Source organism: Dama dama, chromosome 22, assembly GCF_033118175.1.
Source record: "Dama dama isolate Ldn47 chromosome 22, ASM3311817v1, whole genome shotgun sequence".
NCBI classification, from domain to species: Eukaryota; Metazoa; Chordata; class Mammalia; order Artiodactyla; family Cervidae; genus Dama; species Dama dama.
In genome coordinates this window covers 45,983,125-45,994,379 of record NC_083702.1, presented here as the reverse complement: position 1 = coordinate 45,994,379, position 11,255 = coordinate 45,983,125, and the positions used below count along the sequence as shown (strand labels likewise).

The 11,255-nt window shown below is 43.6% G+C and overlaps 1 non-coding gene across 1 annotated transcript; it reads right to left on the bottom strand.

Moving 5' to 3' along the window:
* Nucleotides 1-428: 428 nt before the first annotated feature.
* On the bottom strand, nucleotides 429-501 carry TRNAR-CCU (transfer RNA arginine (anticodon CCU)). The gene has a single exon. It is a non-coding gene; the product is annotated as a tRNA-Arg (tRNA).
* Between the last annotated feature and the right edge of the window lie 10,754 nt (nucleotides 502-11,255).

Sequence of the window (11,255 nt, the reverse complement as noted above, 5' to 3'; positions counted from 1 at the left end):
GGTTTCTGCTGAACAACAATGTGAATCTGCTCTGTCTGTGTGTGTGTGTGTGTGTATATATATATATATCCCATCCCTCTTCACCCCCCACCCCACCCCATAGGTCATCACAGATCACTGAAGTCCATGTGCTCTACAGCGGCTTCTCACCAGCTCTCTATTTTACACACGGCAGCAGCGTGTGTGCTCATTTGTGTCCGACTCTCTGCGACCCCATAGACTATAGCCACCAGGCTTCTCTGTCCACGGGATTCTCCAGGCAAGAATACTGCAGTGGGCTGCCATTTCCTCCTCCAGGGGATCTTCCTGATCCAGGGATAGAACCCACATCTCTTATGTCTCCTACATTGGCAGGTGAGTTCTTTACCACTAGCACCACCTGGGAAGCCCCAAAGTTAATTTGGGGCAAGGCTCTCCTGCTCTGATGCCACCCCAGGTGGGACTTGAACCCACAATCCCTGGCTTAGGAGGCCAGTGCCTTATCCATTAGGCCCCTGGGGCATTTACACATGGTAATGTATACATGTCAACGTTATTCTCAATTCCTCCCACCCTTTCCTTCCCCCACTGTGTCCACAAGTCTGCTCTCTACGTCAGCATCTTTATTAGAGCAGATTTTTTTAAGGTAATCTTTTAAAGTGTGTGTGTGTGTGTGTGTGTGAGTACACAATATCCTTCTGATGTAGCAGATACAACATGATAAATGCACGAGTATTCCCAGGGTCCCCGCTCCGTCCTGATGCTGAGTTGGGGGAATCTTGCCTGCAACCTCAGCCTACTACAACCCTCCTTCACTGGGGAGAAGCAGAAGGAATACTAATGATATCTGAGAAGCTAAAATCATCCACATCAGGGGTCTCCAAACTATGGCCTGTGAGCCCATTACAACCCTTTTCCTGTTTTGCATACATTCTGTGGGCTAAGACTAGTTCTTAAATGTTTAAATGGTTGATACAAAAATCAAAAAATAATAATAATTCATGATCCATGAAAATGACAAGAAATTTTAGTGTCCACAGAGTTGCACTGAAACACAGCCATGCTCACTCATTTTCTTCTTGTCCAAAGCTGCTGCAGAGATAGTGTCAGAGCGGAGTAGTTGGAAACAAAACTGTGTGGTTTGCAAAGCTGGAACTATTTCCAGTCTAGCTCTTTACAGAAGTTTGCCAACCCTGATCTACATAAGCTAGGAGAGAAAAAGTGTTAGTCACTCAGTCGTGTCCAACTCTTTGCGACCCAGAGGACTGTAGCCCGCCAGGCTCCTCTGTCCATGGGATTTCCCAGGCAAGCATACAGGAGTAGGTAGCCATTCCCTTCTCCAGGGGGTCTTTCTAATCCAGGGATCAAATCCAGGTATCCCAAAATGCAGGCAGATTTTTCACCATCTGAGTTAATATGATAAGCTAGGAGAGAGGTAGTACAGAATTCAGACAAGTTGAGTGTCAAGATGAATGTGGGGGGTTAGGGGAACTTAATGGGAAAGCAAAGATATTTAGGGGTGAGGGGAATCAGCCACCACCACTATAATGATGTTGAGAGCATTTCAGAGGGTCTCCAGAATGTCTTAGTGTTTTGAGAATGTTGTTATTTAGCCGCTGGACTCTTTTTGACACCATGGACTGTAGCCAGGCTCCCCTCTCCAAGGGATTTCCCAAACAAGAATACTGGAGTGGGTTGCCATTTTGTTTTCTCCAGGGGATCTTCCCCACCAAAGGATCTCCTGCATTGCTGGTGGATTCTTTGCCACTGAGCCACCAGGGAAACCCCATTTTGAAAATAGTCTGATCAGAAGTTGATAATAATTTTTCTTATGATTACAAACATATATAGTAAAAATATTAAAACATATAAGAGAGGGACTTTCCTGATGGTCCAGTGGCTGAGACTGTGCTCCCAATGCAGGGTGCCCAGGTTTGACCCCTGATCAGGGAAGTAGATCCCACACACCACAGCTAAGAGTTTGCATGACTCAACAAAAGATTCTGCATGCCATAACTAAGACCCAGTGCAGCCAAATAAATATTTTTTAAAAGCATATGTGAGAGTTGTTGTTTAGTTGCTCAGTTGTGTCCAACTCTTTGTGACCGCATGGACTATAGCCCGCCGTGCTCCTCTGTCCATGGGACTCCCCAGGCAAAAATACTGGAATGGGTTGCCTTGCCCTCCTCTACGGGATCTTCTTGTCCCGGGGATCAAACCCATGCCTTTTGTCTCTCTTCCACTGAGCCACTAGGTAAGCCCATATCTGAGAGTAATATGCACCAAATTCAAGACATAATGAAAGGCGGGGATAGGAGGGAAAGGGGAGACAGAACTGTAGCAGTAATACATGATTTGTTACATTTTTTAAAATTTATCTAGCTAAAGAAAATAAGCCGATATGTAATAAAAGATGAAAAGATTGTTTAGCGGTAGAGGTAAAACCAAAGAATTGATTTTTTTTTTTTTTTAAGTTGCCTCTGGAGTGGAGGACGAGGAATATAAAAGGCCAAGCAAGAGTCTTGGTTATAAGTTCTTCTTCACAATGTTGGTTTTTTTACTGGCTACGATAGTACTATAGTATGTACTATCACTTTGCCCTGAATCTAAGACATGCATTTTTTTTTCACACTTTAGCATCTCTAAAATAAGCATGCATTTTACCATTGATTATAGAACACACTTGTCAGAGTTTTTCTTTTCTTGATTTAGGAAAAAAAATAGTGATTCATCTTATAATCAATGGTTATCTTAGGTTTTCTTTCAAAGGGACAAATAAAGAGGTTTCTCTTTTTCTGGCATCCCATCGAGGGACCAAGAGAAAAATGAAACATTGTTCATTGCCTTCAGGTTGTGTTAAAAGATAAACTGAGGCATATTAAAAGCTTTAAGAGTTTATTCAAGCAAAGAGCAATTCAAATGGGCAGCTGGAAACAAGAAGTGGTGAGGAGTAGACATCAGTGGGATGGAAGCTTGGAGAAACTTTTAACAAATATATGTTAACACATATATGTGTAATCTAGGGCCTTCCCTGGTGGCTAAGCAGTAAAGAACACGCTGGTCAATACAGGAGATGCAGGTTCGATCCCTGAGTCAGAAAGATCTCCTGGAGGAGGAAATGGCAACCCACTCCAGTATTATGGCCTGGGAAATCCCATGGACAGAGGACCCTGGTGGGCCACAGTCCACGCAGTCACAAAGAGTCGGACGTGACTGAAGCGACTGAGTACACACGCACGTGGAATCTAGAAAAATGGTACATACGCCCTTACTCGTTAAGCAGAAATAGAGACACGGACGTAGAGAACACATGCATGGACACCGAAGGGGGAAAGGAGGGCTGGGAGATTGCCACTGACATATATACACTATCGATATTAACTAACGAGAACCTACTGTCCAGCCGAGAGAACTCTAGTCAGTGCTCTGAAAGTGAAGGTGAAAGTCGCTCAGTGTCTGACTCTTTGCCCCGCCATGGACTTTGCAGTCCTTGGAATTCTCCAGGCCAGAATACTGGAGTGGGCAGCCCTTTCCTTCTCCAGGGGATCTTCCCAATGCAGGGACTGAACTCAGGTCTCCCTCATTGCAGGCAGATTCTTTACCAGCTGAGCCACAAGGGAAACCCTTGTGCTCTGTGGTGACCTAGATGGGATGGAAATCCAAAAATGAGAGGATGCGTGTATATTGATAACTGATTCATTTTTCTGTACAGCAGAACTCTGTACAGATAGAGTACAGACAGAGATGTCTCTCCTGGTTCTTACATGCCCCCATTTTAAACTGACACAACATCGGAAAGTAACTATGCTCCAACAAAAAAATTTTTTTCAAAAAACAGGCACAGTTCAGAAAGTTTAGGAAAAGCTATGTTAATAATAAAAACGGCTTTTAGTGAGTGCTTCTCTGTGCTAGTCAGGTGCTAGGCGCTTTATATTCCTCGTTTAATACCTCATTTAGTTCTCTCAATAAATCTATAAGATAAGGAATAAATAAATAAAAGAGGCAGAAGCAAAGTAAGAAAATTGTTGATTCGCTGTGGCTTAGAGCACAGTTGGCAGTTTGTGATTTGTTGTCCTTTGGTTTCAATTCTATAACCTGAAGCAAGCACAGGGTTAGATTTTGGTTTGCTCACAAAGATGGCCATGGAATTAGAGCCACCTGATTAATTGAACAATTAATTAATTGCTTAATTAATTTAAAAATTGACTGAGGATGTCTCTGAGTGAGACACTGCCTTGAGCCTGAGCCACGTGGAATCTCAGGATTTATCTGTGTTTAATAAAGTGTTAGTTGCTGACTGACTCTATGTGACTCCATGGACTGTAGCCCTCCAGGCTCCTCTGTCCATGGAATTCTCCAGGCAAGAATACTGGAGTAAGTAGCCATTTCTTTCTTCAGGGAATTATCTGATAAGAGCAGGAGAGCTTGGGTGATACACATTAGTTAAAAACATCTCTTCTTAGAAAAAGAAGACAGCAAAAACCATATTAAGTCATTTTGATTCTGAAGATGTGATGAATCAGAGAAAACTTTGTGCTGGTCAGCAGAACCTGACCTGAGGGAAAAAAATTGTTCTCATTCCTAAATGTTATTAAACTTTGTCTGCCAAAGTAAAATAAAAGTACAAAGTAAAATAAAGTACAGAGTCAGTAGTAATTAAGCCCTCTTTCCTCTGGGTTGGTATCAGAAGTAAGAGATTCTGTTAAGAAGCAAGCTCACTTCCTGATAAAACTATCGCATGGGAGAGAGCAGAGATCAATTCGTACTCCGTGGAATAGAGCGGGGGCAAGGGAGATGGTGAGGAAAGATCTGAGCCTCGGGTGAAAAATTAGGACTGCAGAGGTTAGCACAAAAAATCCATCCTGTTCAGAAGAAACCCTGAGACTCAACCCAGCTCTTCTGTTGTCCTCCTACCATGCAAGAGAACAGAAGACTGAGGGGCAGGCAGTCCCTGGAGCCAGATAAGGAGATGCCATTCCCTTGATTTAAGTGTTTAGTTTAAGAAAGTTAAATTCAGTACCCACTCGGGTAATGTGTGGAGTCTTTCATTCAGCAGATATTTTCTGAGCAAACGCTGGGTGCTCTTCTAGGGACCTAAGATAAAGAGCTCTCTCCCAGTTCTCATATCCCCCCAATTTAAACTCTACTTAAATGATGTCCCTTAATACACTCAAACATCCTATGAGGTGGTATAGCTATCAGTACCCATATGTTACAGATGATGAACTGAAGCTCAGAGAGGCTAAGTCACTTGCCCAAGGTTACCCAACTAGTAAGTAACAGAGCTGAGATTTGAACCTACAGCATCAGTACTCAGAGTCTATGTTCTTAATCACTCTGCTATGTCACTCCTCTAGATGGAAGTGAAAATGAATGCCTGAAAATTGCTCTGCTCTCATAAAAGTCAGTCTGAAATAGGTGATAAAAGCCTGAGTTTTACATATGATCTAGCAATCCCACTCTTGGATGTTTATATGGAAAAGACGAAAACTCTAATTCAAAAAGATACATGCACCCCAATGTTCATAGCAGCACTATTTTTACAAGAGTCAAGACATGGAGGTAACCTAAGTGTCCATGGAAAGAGGAATAGATGGATAAAGGAAGATAAAGGGGTAGATAGACAAAGGAAGATAGATAAAGATAGATAAAGGAATAATATATATGTATACACACATACATATATATGTGCACACACACACATATATATACTACACATATATTAGTTATAAAAAAGAATAAAATAATGTCATTTGCAGCTACATGAATGGACCCAGAGGTTATTACACTAAATGAAGTAAGTCAGATAAATCAGACAAATATTATATGATTATCACTTATAAAAAGTGAGTGTTAGTCACTCACTCATGTCTGACTCATCACAACCCCATGGACTATAGCCTGCCAGGCTCCTCTATCCATGGACTGGAGTGGGTAGCCATTCCCTTCTCCTGGGGATCTTCCCAACCCAGAGATCAAACCCCAGTCTCCTGCATTACAGGTAGATTATTTATCCTCTGAGCCACTATAGGTGGAATCTAAAGCAAACAGACGGTTACCAAAGGGGAAAGGGGGAGGATAAATTAAGAGTTTGAGGTTAACAGATACACATTACTATATATTAATATACTATATATATATACTTCTATACATACAGATATACACTACTACATATAAAATAGATAAATAGCTAAGACCTACTGTATAGCATAAGGAACTATAGTCAATATCTTGTAATAACCTATAATGGAAAAGAATCTGAAAAAGAATAGATATATATGTATAACTGAATCATTTCGTTGAATACCTGAAACTAACTCAACATTGTAAATCACCTATATTTCAATTTTTTTAAGTCTGGGTTTTGTAAATCAGACAAGAGTTAGAATTCCTTCCCACTGCTGGCCTCTGTCTCCATGAAGGCAGGGACCATGCCTAACCTGGCACTTTTGGATCCTTTAGCATCAAGGACAAGACATAGTGATACTCAGTAAATATTTGCTGAATGAATGAAGGCGTGAATTCGTTTACCAGCAAAAGGATCTTGGAAGAATCCCCTAATCTGTCTTCCCTCTGGCTCCTCCCATGTTTTTTCCTCCTTAGAAATACTGTGAAACTTCAATGAAGTATTTCAGATAAATATCACAAGGCCTAAACTATAGTAGTTCAGTTCAGTTGCTCAGTCATGACCAACTCTTTGCAATCCCATGGACTGCAGCATGCCAGGCTTCCCTGTCCATCACCAAATCCCGGAGCTTACTCAAACTCATGTCCATTGAGTTGGTGATGCCATCCAACCATCTCATCCTCTGTCGTCCCCATCTCCTGCTGCCTTCAATCTTTCCCAGCACAGGGTCTTTTCAAATAAGCCAGTTCTTCACATCAGGTGGCCAAAGTATTGGAGTTGCACCTACAGCATCAATCCTTCCAATGAGTGTTCAGCACCAATTTCCTTTAGGATGGACGGGTCGGATCTCCTTGCAGTCCAAGGGTCTCCTCTAACACCACAGTTTAAAAGAATCAATTCTCCAACACTCAGCTTTCTTTACAGTCCAACTCTCACATCCATACAGGACTACTGGAAAAACCATAGCTTTGACTAGATGGACCTTTGTTGGCAAAGTAATGTCTCTGCTTTTTAATATGCTGTCTAGGTTGGTCATAGTTTTTCTTCCAAGGAGCAAGCATCTTTCAATTCCATAACTGCAGTCACCATCTGCAGTAATTTTGGAGCCCCCAAAAATAAAGTCTCTCACTGTTTCCATTGTTTCCTGATCTATTTGTCATGAAGTGATGGGACCAGATGCCATGATCTTAGTTTTCTGAATGTCGAGTTTTAAGCCAACTTTTTCACTCTCCTCTTTCACTTTCATCAAGAGGCTCTTTAGTTCTTCACTTTCTGCCATAAGGGTGGTGTCATCTACATATCAGAGGTTATTGATATTTCTCCCAGCAATCTTGATTCCAGCTTGTGCTTCATCCAGCCCGACATTTCACTTGATGTACTCTGCATATAAGTTAAATAGGCAGGGTAACAATGTACAGCCTTGATGTACTCCTTTCCCAATTTGGAACCAGTCTGTTGTTCCATGTCCAGTTCTAACTGTTGCTTCCTGACCTGCATACAGGTTTCTCAGGAGGCAGGTCACGTGGGCTGGTATTCCCATCTCTTGAAGAATTTTCCACTTTGTTGTGATCCACACAGTCAAAGGCTTTGACATGGTCAATAAAGCAGAAGTAGATGTTTTTCTGGAACTCTCTTGCTTTTTCGATGATCCAATGGATGCTGACAACTTGATCTCTGGTTCTTCTGCCTTTTCTAAATCCAGCTTGAACATGTGGAAGTTCACAGTTCACATACTGTTAAAGCTTGGCTTGGATTTTGAGCATTGCTTTGCTAGTGAGTGATATGAGTGCAACTGTGCATTTAAGCATTCTTTGGCATTGCCTTTCTTTGGGATTGGAATGAAAACTGACCTTTTTCAGTCCTGTGGCCATTGCTGAATTTTCCAAATTTGCTGGCATATTGACTGCAGCACTTTCACAGCATCATATTTTAGGATTTGACATAGCTCAACTGGAATTCCATCACCTCCACTAGCTTTGTTCATAGTGATTCTTTCTAAGGTCCACTTGACTTCTCATTCCAGGATGTCTGGCTCTAGGTGAGTGATCACACCATCGTGGTTATCTGGGTCATGAAGATCTTTTTCGTACAGTTCTGTGTATTCTTGCCACCTCTTCTTAGTATCTTCTGCTTCTGTTAGGTCCATACCGTTTCTGTCCTTTATTATGCCCATCTCTGCATGAAGTGTTCCCTTGGTATCTCTAATTTTCTTGAAGAGATCTCTAGTCTTTCCCATTCTATTGTTTTCCTGTATTTCTTTGCATTGATCCCTGAGGAATGTTTCTTATCTCTTCTTGCTGTTCTTTGGAACTCTGCATTCGAATAGATAAGCCTCTTATCTTTATCCAGGGCAGACAGAATGAAAACCACAATCAAAGAAAACTAATCAAACTGATCACATGGACCACAGCCTTGTTTAACTGAATGAAACTATGAGTCATGCTGTGTAGTGCCACCCAAGATGGACAGGTCATGGTGGAGGGTTCTGACAAAATGAGGTCCACTGAGAAGGGAATGGCAAACCACTTCAGTACTCTTGCCTTGAGAACCCCATGAACAGTGTGAAAACCCATAGTAAGTGCTCAGTAAATAAATCTGACGACCCGGCCATGTGTCATACTCCTGGAGCACAGCTCTTGGCACAAAGTAAGTTCTCCATGAATATATTTATTATTTCTGTCGTCCTCTAGATGGGAAAACACATACTGTAAGAAAACAGAGGAGTCCCCTCCTAAAGATGGGCTTGGAGCTACCCAGCTTTCTACTAGGATGTTCTGTCTCTTCCAAGGCTGTCCATCATGGTTTAAGCCATAGAACCACATAAGGGAGCTGGAAGAAGTCCTCCTCCTCACTCCTTTCTCCCTCCCCATCCTCACAGTGGAGCCCAGCATGGAAACAACCAATTCCAGTCCAACCCACCCATTTTATACAGGAAGGAACTGAGACTCAGGGAGGAAACCGATTACACAGCCCCAAGATCATACAACCAGCTCCTAGCAGGGCTGAGAGCAGGACTTTGGCCTCTGTTCCTGATGCGGGGAATAAAAGAATCACCAAAAGAAAAAAAAAGCATTTATGACCTCCATAAGCCAGGGAGGGAAGTGATGCGAAGAGAAGAGGAAATGGAATGTCCTGTTGCCTGGAGCAGCCCAGGGACATCAGTCCTTGGAAGAAACTGACAAACAATGGGGAGATTTGAATGCTGGCTAGCTGAACCCCAGCTTGAGTCTTCCAGCTTGAGTCTTCCAGCCCGATCCTGGGGTGGCATAGTGCTCTTGGAGCTGGCTCACCCTCCCCCACCTTTTCAGCTGAATGTCTTCCATTATCTTTCCTCCCTCTCACCATTGTTTGCCATGTCGTGGCCTCCTAAAAGAGACACTGGGCAAATCAGAGGGAGCTGGGTCCAGAAGGACATCTAAACTCTTCAATAACAGGCACAGTACTGACCCTGGCCGTCACCCTGCCCACAAGCCAGATGACTAGAGCAGGAATTTGTCCCTATAGTTGATCTTGCAGTGATCTAGGGGGTCTTGGAGGAAGGGTCCAGAGTGACCAGGCTGTGAGAGAGGGCCGTACGGGTGCTTGGAATATCATTGGCTGTTTATGGACCAGCAATATGGAACTGTTTCAGTCTTTTAATACTCAGTGGTGGCTGAAATTCTGCATTGACTAAAGTAAGACTCCAGACTACCATCCAGCTCCTGGCTGGACACCTCCAGAGCCCCAGCTGGCATTCAAGACCATCCAAGATCTATCTGTGCCCTGCGTCACTTTCTAGGGTCGTCTCCCACTGTCCCTCTCTGCAGGAGGCTGTGTTGTATCATGAAAAAGGCAATGGATGCAGTGTCAGAAAGATCTGGGTTAAAATTCTTGCTCTCCCACTTACAACTTACAAACTCAGGGGGACTCAGGCTACATTCTCTGAGACTGATTTGTAACAAAGGATAAGCAGCCACAAAACGTCTGGCACAATTTCAAGCTCTAAGTGCTCACTTACTCCTCACAGCCGCCCGGTAAAGAAGAGCCCACCCACAGCCTTGTTTCACAGACAAGGACACTGAGGCACCAGGGCGAGTTCAACAGCTCACCCAAGGTCATCATCTTCCTGGTTGCAGAACGAGAAACCTGCCCAAGGTCAATCCTGCGCACTTGACTACATCTTTATATGGCCCCCAATAAGCGGGGGTAGTGAAAATAACCTGTGAGTGGGTACTGATAGCTCTAAAGCCTCCATGCAAGTGGACTCCTGGATGGCTGGGTGGGTGGCAGATGGATGAACAGAAAAAACTGTGCATTTTTTTCTATTATTAATTTTTTTTTAATTTTACAATGCTGGTTGATTTCTGCCATACAACAATGCAAATTGCACATACATAATTATACATACATCCCCTCCCTCCCTAGCCTCCCTCCCCTCCCCACGTCCTACCCCTCCAGGTCATCACAGAGCACCACACTGGGCTCCCCGTGCTACACAGCAACTTCGCACCAGCTATCCATCTAATTTACACCTGATAGTTGGTGTTACTCTCTTAATTTGTCCCACTTCTTCCCTCCCCCATGTGCACAAGTTCATTCTCCACACCAACATCTCCATTCCCTCCCTGAAAACAGGAGGTCGGGGAGGAGGGGGTTCCAGGCATGGGGCTGTTCCCTGCCCGATGGGAGGTGCACGCAGGCCCCCCACTATGGACTCTTCCACTGGAGCCAAGTCAAAGGTCATAAGCCCATATCAAAGTCTGGAACCTCAAAACCATTTCATCAGCTTCCAAATCCCAATCAGATCAGGGAAACAGAGGCAACATAAATCTCGTTTCACTGAGACCAGAGGCCCTGCAGCCAAACTGCCATTCCCTCAGTGTAAACTTGGGCAAGGTATTTAACTGCTTGATGACTCCATTTCCTCCTCTGGGGACAATAACAACAGCAGCAAAACAAACTTTTCTGAGGTTTGTGAGTGTGTGTGTGTGTGTGTGCGCGCGCGCGCGCGCGCACGCACGTATGTGAGAGAGAGAAAATAGAGTAAAGCACGTGACTCCAGCTGAGTCTAACACTCTGCGACCCTGGGCTTTGGGGAAGGGTTGAGGTACCATCCCGCACATAACCAGGCTTCTTGTTGTGGGATATGGCTATGACAGTCACGGGAGAT